The 12,419-nt window shown below is 39.6% G+C and overlaps 1 protein-coding gene across 4 annotated transcripts in view; it reads left to right on the forward strand.

Moving 5' to 3' along the window:
* slc7a2 (solute carrier family 7 member 2) overlaps nt 1-12,419 on the forward strand; it is a 116,317-nt gene that overhangs the window by 24,193 nt on the left and 79,705 nt on the right. The window lies entirely within an intron of this gene.

Here is a 12,419-nt window from a genome sequence, read left to right on the forward strand (position 1 = left end):
TAAAGATAAAATGGAAAATTATTTAATATATAAGCATTTTTTCTGATTCTGGAATTCTTCTCAAATAAGGCATTGGTGGTCCCTATTTTGAGTTTTCCTTCATCTACTGAAGCTCAATTACCTGCTGACCCTCTTGTAAATTATTTCTCTAGGAAATTTTATCTTAATTAGTTGAAAATTTGTAGAGACCTAGCCAAGGCCCTGATATGCAGAACATAAATGTAATAATTGCTATTGAAATGTCATCTGCATGTGTTCTGTTAGGAGCAAAACTGTTAAATACTTGGTGCTTTTTAATCAATCTTTTTGGACTACAGCCAGGGAGGAGTCATGACAGACACTGTTGACGTACTCTTCCTCGTGAAATATCCCCATCCCATAACAAAACTGTGCCCTTCCCTTAAATATGGAATGTAGTTGTATGGGTTTATGGACAGCTGCTGGAGATTACTCTTCACTGAGCTTGTGTTTTCATCAAACTTTAGGCCATATGGTCTTTTCGTTGAAATATTTTTGTTGCTAAGAGGTGAAGTTCAGGGCTTAAGATAGTATACTTGGGCATATGTCTCAGATGTATTGGGAGTTACCTCAATGCTAAAACAGTATTAAGTTCCAGAATAGGTTATTCATATTTGTAAGGAATGGGAGAGTGCAGAACCTGACATGTTAGATAGTAAAAAAACACTAAGCTACTTGTCAAATCATGGGGTTGAGTTCAGGATTCTTTGAATGTTTACAAAATACTACTGTTCTTTAAGAAAGAATTCTTCAAGTTAACCTTTTAGTTGCTTAAACCAGAGAAATGTTTTACTTCTGACCTTTCAGCAATTTTATGAGCCAAGGAACTGAGTTCTACAGAATTATTCTCACCTGAGTTGCAGATATGTTAACCAAATGTAGTAATCTTTGTGGAATTGCATAAAATCTATTCTTTTGCTACCATATAATGTTTATGCAGAGGGGAATGCTGAGCAGAATAAATGGGTTCTAAATTACGGTTTATATTGTAGCCAGCGCAGAAAGTGCATTTTCTAAAATTGAAGGTTTCAAAATTATGTCACTTATAAATTTTCACATTTATTTGTGTATACGCATGCATACATATGTTCAAGTAAGAAGACAAACAAACATTCAAACAGCTTTAGGCACTGTCAGATATAAGTGGAAGGGAAAGGGAATATCTACTTTGATTTCAAATTCATTACTAGTTTATATAGTGACCAGTGTAAGTATCTGATGAATGATGTCAGTCAAGCTGTTCTTAAGTAATTCTGCTTCCAAGAAAATGTTTTGGATAGTTGCTGAAACCAATTATAGGAAAAAGGTGTGGAGAAAATTTGTTCCATGAGGGCTAATTCTGAGTTCATGATGAGCCTCTTGAAGAGACTAATTATGATCCCATATTGGAAGGGATTCCGTTAGGGCTCATTATGTCCACGTTATTGGCAAGAGCTATACTACCTACAGTAACTATCAGAAAACAATTTCTATAATGTGAAAATAATGACTGGATGCTGGGTTGCAGACGAGAAAATCTGCAGATGCCGGAAATCCAAGCAACACACATACAATGCTGGAAGAACTTGGCAGGCAGGCAGCATCTATGTTAAATGGTGCAGGTGATGTTTCGGGTCAAGATCCTTCATCAGGACAGGACTTTTTTTTTCCCAGTCCTGGTGAAGCATCTCAGCCCGAAATGTTGATTGTACTTTTCTCATAGCTGCTACCTGGCCTGTTGAGTTCCTCCAGCATTTTGCTTGGGTTACAACCTTTGTTTTACTCTGTATACTTTTCTTTTGTATTATTTTGTTGAATTTTAGGTGAATGATTTTCTTTTCTAAGAAAAATGGTCTTTTCTTTCAGCATAAAGTGACCAGGGCATCAAGCTTAAAGTTACAGATAGTAAAGGGATTGGGAATAATTAGGAACAGAGTTAGTCCTATTAAAGAAACAATCAAGGAGATCAAATGGGCTCTTGTTGTTCTGTGATATCTATGACCAAAAACAATTAGTATTATTTAGTAGCCTGAAAAATTCAGCATGCACAATGTGATTTATTTTTCCCCCCTTTGAAATAGATTTGGGTAGTTGGCTGCTTTGGAAATGATTCTGATATCACAAAGCAATGTAACAATATAATAACTTCTCCAAAGTGGAGCTGGATTTGGAAAGATTTTAAAATTGAGGTCAAGTTGACCTCCACTCATTCACTAACATTTAGTTTGTTATTGATTTAAGATTTGGTACAAAGTTGTGTGTAATCAGAAAATCACAAATATCATTTGTTCCATATTTTGCATGCTGTAATATGTGTTGTATAAATGAATAAATTTAGCATTGGTGAAATCTGATGGCTTTGGAAGAGCTCCAAAAACCTATGAACACATGGTAAATGAGTAACCTCAACTAAACAAAGTAGCATTTCCAACTGTTTCGGTCAGTATAAGTAGGGAGAAGAAAGTTTAAATTTTGTTACATGATGACTAAAGTACATTGCAGTTTCTTGCAGAGGGTGGTAAATCTCTAATTCTCCACTGTACAAACCAGTTTATTGGAGGTATTTAAAGAGGAGGTACATAAACTTCTAAAAGCTCATAGAATTGAGGGCCATTAGGGACTGAAATGGAGTTGAGTCCTCTGTAGTTGAACTATTTGGATTGAATGGTAAGGCTGAGTTGAGGGGCTGGATGGATTACACTTGCTCTTATTTTCTTGTGTTCTTGCATCTTTCACTTGTGTCAATGGCAACATTCCCTCTAAGGTGAGCATGAGCACACATCTTTTGCTACTAATGCCAAAAAGGGTGTCACCCTCTACCTCATTGGCATGTTAAGTATATCTCAAAGTTTGATACAGTCACATTTCCTTTTCTGGTTTCTGATGTGGACAGTATTCACATCATGGAGTTTGCGATGATGTGTCTAGAGATTTTAGAACTGGCTTATTTGTACTGTTTTTATTGAAGAAATTGTTGATTCACTCTGAATTCCAAAGAAGCAAAGGGCATTAAGCTAAAAAACTGGTTCATTAAAGCGGAATGGCTTAATGAAACGGTAGAAACTGCTGCACCGAGAGCTCATGAGGTCAGGAACCTGCAGCTACGAGAAATATTTGTGTACAATACTGAAACTGGTGGTACCCTCGTGTATTGTCACAATGCAACAATTGCTGGAGAATTTGCAAGTAGGAAGAAGTGGAGTGATTTTTGGAAACCTGAGTTTTTGAAGTGTCATTTAGCAAGTGAATCACATGGATGGTGTGCAGAAACTTTGGCAAGAAAATCCTACATTATCTGCTGCAGGCCTGCTACGTATGTTCTGTGAAAGTGCAGATCAACGAGAGCAAAAACAGTCAAACCCAAAGGAGATCAAAGCTCTTATTGACAGTGTTTTGCCAGCTGTTAAAATGAATACCTTTCCGTATAAAATTCAGCGTGCACATGTTGTCACTAGGCCAAAAATTGCACAGCCCAAGATATTTGCGCACACTGGTCATTATAAATTAGAGGGAACATTGATCCTAAGCACTATGCTTAAAAGTTTGTTTTTATCAAATGTTGCAGAATTTTTAACTGAGTCAAAAATTCCAATTTGCAACTCTGGGCTAGTTACTTATTCAGTTTAGCGGAGACTTACTACTATATTTAGTTGACGACATAGTCCTTTGAAAATTTACTTTATCTGTCTAATCAGGGTAAACTTAAAATTAAGACATCTAACTTTATGGAGGCTCTTTATGTGGAAGTGTCAGTTGCATTACAACTGCTGTTATTAACTGCATAATTGATCCTAGGAAAATGTGAGATGCACAAACATGAATTGCAAAAAGATGTGTCCAGCACACTTTCACTCAGTAGTGATCACTAATGCAATTTACTCGGGGTGAATTCAGTCATATCATATATTGCTGAAAAGGCAATGGTACACAAGATCAAAAATGTATGCACATTCTTCATTCAGTCAACATTTAAATTGTTCTCACCGTTGTAGTAAGCCTTATTTAAAATTTGCGCAGAGTGCCTTTTGAGCAGCCCACCCAAATAAAATTAATGATGATGTGTTGGCTCATTTTAATTTTGTATGGTTTTAGTGTTATTAATTATTCTGTACCAGCCAATTTCACTCAGTCTGGAGAATGGAAATGTGTGACAGTGGTAACAAAATTGATATCTGCTGTTAAAATACAGCAAGCTGATATCTTCTGTAATATGAACATAGAGAATTGATATCTGAACATGTTTTTAATATGCAGTGACAGATGGCAGACACTTTGTTCACTCAACTGTATTTTAAAGGACGGAGACTTCAATGTGTTCCTGCTGATGGTACTGCTTCATAACATCTGACAATATTGATATGGCACTCTGCACACCTGGTAACACATTAAATTGTTTGAAAATACACTGTGTTCAGCTGTATTCCTGCTCATTACAGTGTTGTTGACAAGCATTTGATCATTTAGATGTGTTGAGAAACTCAGGAAGGTGTAAGGTAACTTTTGCCTTGGATTTGGAGTAAGAAATTTTGAACTTAAATTTACAAGAAAGGTGCACTAATTTGGACAATAGGAATGAAGTGGGACTGGACAAGTGGAATTCATTTTTTACTTTTTATATTTGTGACCTTTCACATCACTGAACTATGTTATTGCATGAAGAACAACCTACAAACGAATTAAACGATAAACACAAGATTCTGTAGATGCTGGAAATCTTGAGCAGCAAACAATATGTTTGGCAGTTTCAGTAAGTCGGGCAGCATCCATGGGGCGGAATAAGCAGTTGACATTTCAGCTGAGACCCTTCATCAGGACTGGAAAGGAAGGAGACAGAAGCCAGAATGAGAAAGTGGTTGTGGGCGAGGTGGGGGTGGAATGAGTACACTGGTCGGTTGTAGGTGAGACCAGGTGAGCGGGATGAACGAAGTAAGAAGCCAGGAGGTAATAGGTGGAAATGGGAAAGGGCTGAAGAAGGACTCTGTTAGTAGAAGACATTGGACCATAGAAGAAAGGGATTTGTCAGGGGACCCAAAGAGAGGTGATGGGCAGGTGAGGAGAAGAGGAGTGAGAGGCGAACCAGAGTGGAGAATGGAGTGGGGGGGGGGGGGGCAAAGAAATTACCAGATTAGAGAAATTGATGCTCATGCCATCAGGTTGGAGCAACATTTCACAATCCAGATACACTGAGATGTTGCTCCTCCACCCGAAGTTTAACCTCATCAAGACAGTAGAGGAGGTCATGGACGAACAAGTTAAATGAAATGGATGGCCTTTCCTAAGAATAGGAAGCTTGCTTTGACAATAAGCAAGCTGGTCTGAGTTGAGTGTGTGCCTTTACCAGACTCCACTCAGACCAGCTTGCTTATTGTCAAAAGAAGCTTCCTACTCTAAGGGGAGGCCATCCATTTCATTTGTGATTACTCTGGTTCCTACTCACTGTATTCAATTTTGCTGTCCTCCTTCCTTTGCTATTTTGATTTGAAATGCCTTGTTCTCTTTACAGACCCCCTCCGTGCCATTTGAGATTCGTTCAGTTTCTTCCGATTTACTGAGATATCACATACAGCAGCACCAGAGCACTGGGAAGTAGAGTAAACAACTGTTAGAGGAGAAGAAATAGCAGGGAAGGAATTTTTTAAAGAAAGCAAGAGACATACAAATGGGTTAAAACACTGTAAAACATAGTTTTTGTTATGAAGAAAGAGTTTGAAAACAAAATTGTGGAGGAGAAAGTGATAGAAAAAGGAATTATATTTTTGTCCACACTTAGCCAAAGGTTTTTTAAAAAAAAATGAAGAATTTGGAGATGCCTTTTCTGGAGATTGAGATTTACTGAAATTATTTTATTTCTTGGTATGACAAGAGCCTTGAGACAGTGTTGAACATGCACCTATGTGTGACTAGCTTGTGGATGAATATTCAGTGATCATACCATAATCACATTGGTGCTGCAATTTACAGAATAAATTAACCCAGTCATTCAGCTTTGATGTTAAAGCACCAGTATTGCAGAAGATTATAATGCTGCCTAATCAGTCATTTAACAAGCAAGTTTATACTCCTTGTACGTCACTAAATATTTTGATTTTCCTCACTTGTGTATTTATCTCCATCTGATGGTCTGAATTTGTTTCTTTGTAGGTTTTGTTCCAAGTCCAGTTTATTGCCCAATGCACAAACATATATGCAATGGAAAAACTTAATTACAGCAGAAGTCACAGAGCATCATATAAGCAGCATTTATAAACATAAATTAATCATCAATTATACTTTTTTTTACAAGAAACACACAGTTAGAATAAAGAATAAGGTTGTCAAGGTGGCCATGGCATTCCTAAACTGTAGTGATTAGGGTTTTTCCTGTAGATGTCTACCAACGGTAAGAGAGGTACAGGATTCTCTGTGGCTTTGTCTTTAGAAATAAGAAACTATTGGTTGTAAGTAGACCATTTTGACCTAATTTGGCTTCCTCAGTCCTTAGATCACTTGGTTCAACAGCTATGGTGATAACTAATGGTAGGTGTGGTAAAATCTCTGTACTGTGGTTTTGTTTGCCTTTGATTGTATTTGCTATGAAGGAGATCATTCCTGCCTGAAAAGCAACTTGGTTCTGCTCTCATTTGCCTACCGGAGCAACAGGTCCACAGCAGATGCCATCTCATTGACTCTTCTCAAATTCAGAATATCTGGACAGCAAGACATCAGGATGCTCTTTATTGGCTACAGCTCAGCATTCAATACCATCATTCCCTCAAAACTAACCAATACACACAAAGACCTTGGCCTCAGTACCTCCCAGCCAGTTCAGATAAACAACATCTCCTTCATGATCTCCATCAACACAGATGCACCACAAGGCTGTGTGCTGTCCCCCTGCTATACTCACTTTATACTTAATCACTGTGTGGCTAAGCAGGGCTCTGATGCCATATTCAAGTTTGCTGATGACACCACTGTCATGGCAGAATCAAAGGTGGTGATGAATCGGCACACAAGAGGGAGATTGAAAATCTGGCAATGTTGTTTCTTAACAACAGCCTTGTACACCATGTCAGCAAGACCAAGGAGCTGATTATAGACTTCAGGAAAATGAAACCAGAGGTCCATGAGCCAGTTCTCTTTGGAGGATTGGAGGTGGGAGGGTTAGCAACTTTAAATTCCTAGGTTTTAGTATTTCAGAGGACCTATTTTGGCAGCACCTCTATTTCCTTAGGAGTTTAAGATTCAACATGACATCTAAAACTTTGACAGACTTCTATAGATGTGTAGTTGAAAGTCGATTGACTGGCTACATCATAGCTTGGTATGGAAACATCTATGCCTGTGAACAGAAAGTCCTATAAAGTACAGTGGATATGGCCCAGACCATCATGGTTAAAGCCATTGAGCACATCTACATGAATGCGGCTTGACTGCGAGTGTTTCATCATCAGGGACCCGCACCACCCAGGACATGTTCTGTTCTCACTACTGCCATCAGGAAGAAGGTACGGGAGACTTGACACATTGCCAGATTCAGGAACAGTTACTACCCCTCAACCAGCAGGCTCTTGAACCAGAAGGAACAACTTTTTGCAACTTCACTTGCCCAATCATTGAACTGTCCCATTGAACTTTCAAGGACTCTTCATCTCATGTCCTGAATATTTATTGCTTATTTATTTTTATTCCTATTCCTTGTTTTTGTATTTTGTTGTCCTCTGTACTCTAAAGGCCCTAGTTGGGCAGTCTTTCACTGATTTTGTTATGGTTGTTCTATAGATTTACTGAACATGTCAACATGAAAATGAATCTGTTTTATATGGTTACATATGTGTACTTTGAGCCTGTAAACCTCATTAATGGAAATGTCTAATGAATCAATCATTTGGCAGCAACTCGGGGCAAAAGAAGGAAGCATGCAGACTTGATCAATAGGTTCAGTTTTTGTTTAGACCAAACATCAGAATGGGGAAGAAATGTGATCTTATTGACTTTGACCATAAGATGATTGTTGGTGCCAGATGGAGTGGTTTGAGTATCTCAAACTGTGAATCTCGGATTTTCAAAGTTTGTGAAGAAAGGTCTGGAAATACAAACACCTTCCAGTGTACAGCAGTTCTGTGGGGTGGGGGGAGCCTTGTCAATGAGAGTGGTCAGTGGAGAATGGCCAGGCTGATTCAAGCTGACAGCAAGGTGATAGTAACTCATAACCGTTGCAACAGTGGTCTGCAGAGGAACCTGTAATGCTGTGCAAAAATCTTTGGCACATGTCAAAGAAAGCTCAGTAAAGTGAAGATGCTTTCAAAAATATGAAGTTTCCAAATATCAAAAAACATTATGAAGAGCAGTAAAAAAAAACTAAATCAAATCAATATTTGGTGTGACCATCTTTTGCTTTTAAAACTGCATGCATCAATTTTCTAAGATACACTGTCTTACAAGAAAATCGGCTGGTATGTTGTTCCAAGCATCTTGGAGAACTTGCCACAGTTCTTCTGCAGGCTTTGGCTGTCTTGCTTGCATCTATCTCTCCAGGTAATCACAGATGTTGAGATCGGGGCTCTGTGGAGACCATACCATCTGTGCAGAACTCCTTGTTCTTCTTTTTGCTGAAGATAGTTCTTTATGACCCTGGCCATGTGTTTGAGGTATTGTCCTGCCACAGAATGAAGTTGGGGCCGATCAGACATCTCCCTGATGGTATTACATAATGGATGAGAATCTGCTTGTACTTCTCAGCATTGAGGATTACATTTATTCTGACCAGATCACCCATTCCATTTGCAGAAATGCAGCCCCAAACCTGCAGGGAACCTTCACCATGCTTTGCTGTCGGCTGCAAACACTCCTCCATGTAGCACTCTTCAGCTCTCATAGAAACATAGAAAATAGGTGCAGGAGGAGGCCTTTCGGCCCTTCGAGCCTGCACCGCCATTCAGTATGATCATGACTGATTATCCAACTCAGAACCCTGTACCTGCCTTCTCTCCATACCCTCTGATCCCTTTAGCCACAAGGGCCATATCTAACTCCCTCTTAAATATAGCCAATGAACCGGCCTCAACTGTTTCCTGTAGCAGAGAATTCCACAGATTCACCACTCTGTGTGAAGAAGCTTCTCCTCATCTTGGTCCTAAAAGGCTTCCCCTTTATCCTTAAACTGTTCTCCTTAAACTGTGACCCCTCGTTCTGGACTTCCCCAACATCGGAAACAATCTTCCTGCATCTAGCCTGTCCAATCCCTTTAGAATTTTATACGCTTCAATAAGATCCCCCCCTCAATCTTCTAAATTCCAGTGAGTATCAGCCTAGTCGATCCAGTCTTTCTTCATATGAAAGTCCTGCCATCCCAGGAATCAATCTGGTGAACCTTCTCTGTACTCCCTCTATGGCAAGAATGTCTTTCCTCAGATTAGGGGACCAAAACTGAAGAAACAATACTCTAGGTGCGGTCTCACCAAGGCCTTCTACAACTGCAGTAGAACCTCCCTGCTCCTGTACTCGAATCCTTTTGCTATGGATGCCAATATACCATTTGCCTTTTTCACTGCCTGCTGTACCTTCAATGACTGTTGTACAATGACACCCAGGTCTCGTTGCATCTCCCCCTTTCTAAGCGGCCACTGTTCAGATAATAATCTGTTTTCCTGTTCTTGCAACCAAAGTGGATAACCTCACATTTATCCACAGTAAATTGCATCTGCTATGAATTTGCCCACTCACCTAACCTATCCAAGTCACCCTGCATCCTCTTAGCATCCTCCTTACAGCTAACAACACCACCCAGCTTCGTGTCATCTGCAAACTTGGAGGTGCTGCATTTAATTCCCTCGTCTAAATCATTAATATATATTGTAAACAACTGGGTTCCCAGTACTGAGCCTTGCGGTACCCCACTAGTCACTGCCTGCCATTCTGAAAAGGTCCCGTTTACTCCCACTCTTTGCTTCCTGTCTGCCAACCAATTCTCTATCCAAGGACAATCCTAAGGACAAACTGCCTTTCAGATTTTGATTGAGTCCAAAACACTTGCTGCCACTGATCAGCACACCGGTCCTTTTGTTTTTTGGGCAGGTGAGTCTCTTGGCTTTGTTTCCACTTCAGAGGAATGGCTTTTTGGCAGCACAAAGACAACTTGTGACAAGTCTTCTCCAGACTGTAGAGAGATGTATTTGCGTTCTAGTGGTTTCTGTAAGTTCAGAGCTGATAGCAGAGCTGGAATTTTGATTTAGAAGGGAGGTCATTTTGTTGCATCTCTCATCTGCTGTGCTCAGTTCCCATCACCAACCACTGCATTTCTAGTTTTTAACCTTGCCAGATTCTTTGTGCTACTTCAGAAGAGCTTGGACAGTACATTTGAGACTCCGGTCTGCTGTTAACTTTCTACTTGGGAACAACCTTGCTGATGTAGGATGACCATCTTGTGTCTTGTTACTGTGCTCACTTTTGAGATTGTGTAAGAATTGTTGACTTAAAGGTTAAACTGTCACATCTGCCACACCCACACCTTTTAGTTTCGTTGTCCTTCACCCAGCTTGATTCCTTCTACACTCATTTCTGTTTCAGTTAATCTTCGTTCATTCAATTCATTATATCATTGATAATTAGCACCTGTTGATTATCTTTGTAGGTATATAGCCCAGTGCATGATTAAACAAAGTAATTGAGTTTTTATTTGAAAAGTGGTCTATTACTTAATATGTTACTTAAATTTTTCTCACATTTAACATTTTAGAAAATTGATGTTTGGAAATCTAAAATTTGCTTTCTTCCACTGACACACTAATGCAGAAGACGAAAAATAAACATCTTAAAAACAAAATTTGTATTTAAAAAAAAAATTCTAGAGTGCCTTAAGGCTGATTTATACTTGTGCATTGCATCTACGCCATAGGTACCACGTACCCTACGCCATAGGGCGATGTGCACCTCCCCAAAAAAGTAACTTGCGCGACGCAGACTGCAACAACTGTGATTGGTCTGCTTGTTAGCATCACATTTCCTCCTACGCATTTCGGGTTGCTTCTCCTCCACCATGTCTGTACACAGATGTGAAATCGATGAAGCAAATCGTCAAATCTACCTGCCAACATGTGAAAATGTTTGAAATGCATTTCCTCATCCATGTCTCTCACGAAGAAGCTCAAAACAGTGGCATAGAAACCACCACCACCATCGTGAGGACACGAAAGGCCAAAAGGCCCATTTCCATAGCAACAAATCAATTGCTGAAAGAACTTTATGGATCAAGTAATAGCTGTGTAGGCAGAAGGAATGTGTCAGCATTTCAGGCCAAGAGCCTGCATCAGAACCAGTATTGTGTGGTGTGTAGTTACGATGGCCAGTATACTGAAGTGTGGAAGAAGGGTGAGGGCAGATTTGTGAGGTAATTGGTGGAGCCAGATGAAAGGGTGGGGGGTGTTGTGGGAGTGTGCAGTAGTGGTGGAATGATTCGTCAAATGATTCTAGGTGGGCAGGGAGAGATAGTTAAAGTGTACTCAAGGAGAGTTAAACTGGAAGGACTAGTGGAAGTAGGAATGGAACAGAGAAATGGGTGTGTTATCTGAAAATGGAACATTTAACGTGTAGATAGTTTTTGTTCCATGCAAATAATTGTACCGAACTATGTTTTTGCTACAGATGAAATGACTCCTTGATTTTTATCATGAATCTGCTATTGGTTTGCCTAGTTCTAAATCATTTTCTCTTAAGGTGGAATCTATGTGTAGCTTTTAATGTAATTGTGTATCTAACTGCCTCATAAGAATATTATCAAGAGAATGGACGGGAGAATCATGGAGAGAGCGATCCTTGCAGAGAACGGGGGGGTGGGGTGCGGGGGTTGGTAGGATTCTGTTGAAGGTGGCTCATGGGGTGGTAGGACTAGAAAGAGAAACCTTCCCTGTAAAGACAGCAGGAAGATGGGGTGAGGATGGATGTTTAGGAAATGGAGATGTGCATGAGGGCAGTATCAATAGTAGAGGAAAAGATACAGCTATTAAGGGGGAATAGAGTTAGGCCTAGGAAGAGAATTCAAGGTTTAATGTACAGGTTGGGAGTGGTAGAATGAGTTTAAAATATGGTATACAGGAGAGAGGGCGGAGGTTTTTAATGTTTGGTTACATGGGTAGGGAAGAATGCAATTATGGTGGGAAAAGAGACCATGGAAGAATTTGAGGAAAAGCTGAGCTTTTTAAAAAAAATTATAATGCTCCAGACCAGGAGTGAATGTGGATCAAAAAGCTCAGGAGTTGCTGGTAAACAGGACTCTTTAAGATTGGAAGAGGATTGCAGTTATTGATATGCTTATGCATGTTAAGCAGAAAATAAAGATGGGGACTGCCTCAGAGGAGCTCAGCATTGTCTGAAGGTAACACACACAAGGATTACAGTGACCTGAAAATAGTGTTGCCCAGTTGGAAATTGTTGGTTTTGATGGA

Source organism: Hypanus sabinus, chromosome 14, assembly GCF_030144855.1.
Source record: "Hypanus sabinus isolate sHypSab1 chromosome 14, sHypSab1.hap1, whole genome shotgun sequence".
NCBI lineage: Eukaryota > Metazoa > Chordata > Chondrichthyes > Myliobatiformes > Dasyatidae > Hypanus > Hypanus sabinus.